General features: G+C 49.6%; 1 long non-coding RNA gene across 1 annotated transcript; it reads right to left on the bottom strand.

Annotated features, from left to right (window-relative positions):
- LOC131894315 (uncharacterized) lies at positions 1–1,732 on the bottom strand. The gene is made up of 2 exons (XR_009374882.1): positions 1,464–1,732; positions 1–159 (listed from the first exon to the last, which is right to left on the bottom strand). It is a non-coding gene; the product is annotated as an uncharacterized LOC131894315 (long non-coding RNA).
- Between the last annotated feature and the right edge of the window lie 455 nt (positions 1,733–2,187).

Consider the following 2,187-nt stretch of genomic DNA (forward strand, 5'->3'; position numbering starts at 1 on the left):
TTTAGGAAGACTTATGAAATTTTATTCTGTTGAAAATGTGATATACCGACAATTTACACTTTTTCTTGAGACAACTTTTCTGGATGATTTGTCCTTTTTCTTCACATGTCTCATCTGTTCAGTGGTCTTCAGATTCCTTAGCTGGACGCCTTCATTCTCCTGGAAAGACAAAAACAAAACCCTCCCCAACCCTGACTTTAGGGAGGTTCCCTTTTGGCACGTTATATCTGATCAAATGAGAAGCATTTGTTAGTCATGTAAGTTAGTTTAAATCGGGTGGTCACGCTGTTTGCTGAACTATCGCCTCTTCTAATTCAGAGGTCTCTCTCGTTCCAAACGCTGAGTGGATGATGCAATAGAGGACAACTGAGTCACCCGGGTGGCTCAGCAGTCGAGGAGCTTGCCACCAAGACTGGTGAACTGAGTTCAAGTCCTACTACACACAGATTCTCCTTAACAAACATATAATAATTTTGTTCACATTTAAAAGAACAATTTTTATTTTCTTTAACTTTTAGAACTTGGTTTTGTATTACTATTGTATGTCCTGTGGGCACACGTGGGGGAGGGTCCGTGTGCCATGTGTGGCCTTCAGAGGCCAGCTGTGACGCCGGCCTCTCCTCCAGTACTCTCAATCTCACTTTTGGAGGAAGGGTCTCCCACCCATTCTGAAGCTTGCCCGTCTGCCTGTCCAGCCAGTGCGCTCCTGGCGTGCCCCTGACTCCCCAAAGCTGGGCCATGCAAGGCTGTGTCTGGTCTTTGAACTCAGCCTTTTGCTTGTACAGCCCATGCTGTCACCCCACTGGGTCATCTCCCCTGGGCCCCTAAACAAGCAGTGGCCCAGTGGCCCACACCTGTGTGTCTTAGTCACACCTGTTCTATTGCTGTGACGAAACACTGTGACCAAAAGCAGCTTGGGGAGGAAAGGGTTTGTTTGGCTGACACTTCATATTGTTGTTCATCACAGAGGGAGTCAGACAGGAACTCACACAGGGCAGGACCTGGAGGAGGAGCTGATGCAGAGGGCATGGAGGGGTGCTGCTCACTGGCTTGCTCAGCTGCTTTCTTATGGAAGCCAGGACCTCATGCCCAGGGATGGCACCACCTGGAATGGGCTGGGCCCTCCCCCATCAATCACTAATTAAGAAAATGTGTTACTAGAGACCAGCCTGGTCTACAGAGTGAGTTCCAGGACAGCCAGGGCTACACAGAGAAATCCTGTTTCAAACCACCCCCACTCCCCACCCCCAAAAAAAGAAAGATAGAAAACGACTTACAGACAGATCTGTGCAGGCGTTATTGCATTACAGACAGATCTGTGCAGGCATTATTGCCTTACAGACACATCTGTGCAGGCATTATTGCCTTACAGACAGATCTGTGCAGGCATTATTGCCTTACAGACAGATCTGTGCAGGCATTATTGCTTTACAGACACATCTGTGCAGGCATTATTGCCTTACAGACAGAGCTGTGCAGGCATTATTGCGGTTCCCTCTTTTCAGATAACTGTAGTTTGTGTGTCTAGTTGACATGAGACCAGCACACCTGTCATCCCAGCACATACACCCTGAGACAAGAGGACTGCTGTGAGTTTTAGGAAGGATGGGGATCGGGCGATGGTGGGGCTTGCAGCCATGCATGCCTACCGGTGCCATAGCAGCATGACAACTGTGGACTCATTGGTGCTTACTGCGCAGATTTGAGTCCTGCTGCAATGGAGGACTTGTGTCTGTGGCAGGGAGGGAGGGAGGGAGGAAAGTGATAGGTTTCCTGTACCCTGAGAATAAGTAAGCCGGATCAAGCCAAATTAAAAAGTAATATTTGGGCAAAGCTCTCCCAGGGGACCCTCCATCCCCCAGAGACGAGGGGAAGGAGCAGGAGAGAAATCACATGACTGGTCTAGAGGAGGGGCTTAAATACCCTGTAGGTGTGAGCGATGACACGTCCTCCAAAGGCTGGGTTTGTGCCCAATTATAATGCTTTGGATGGAGACTTGGGGGGCTGGCAGCCTCAGGGGAGGAGCTGCTGTGACCACCAGGAGTGCAGAACTGGACTTTTGGGGGTCTCTATGAAAGGACGGGGTATGGGGAGGAAGGAATGGGACCAAGCTGGAGATTCCAACTGAACAGGAAGGAAGGAAGGAGGGAGGGAAGGACATGAATGTAAAGGGAAAGTTGGCGTGGG

Source organism: Peromyscus eremicus, chromosome 17 (genome assembly GCF_949786415.1).
Source record: "Peromyscus eremicus chromosome 17, PerEre_H2_v1, whole genome shotgun sequence".
NCBI classification, from domain to species: Eukaryota; Metazoa; Chordata; class Mammalia; order Rodentia; family Cricetidae; genus Peromyscus; species Peromyscus eremicus.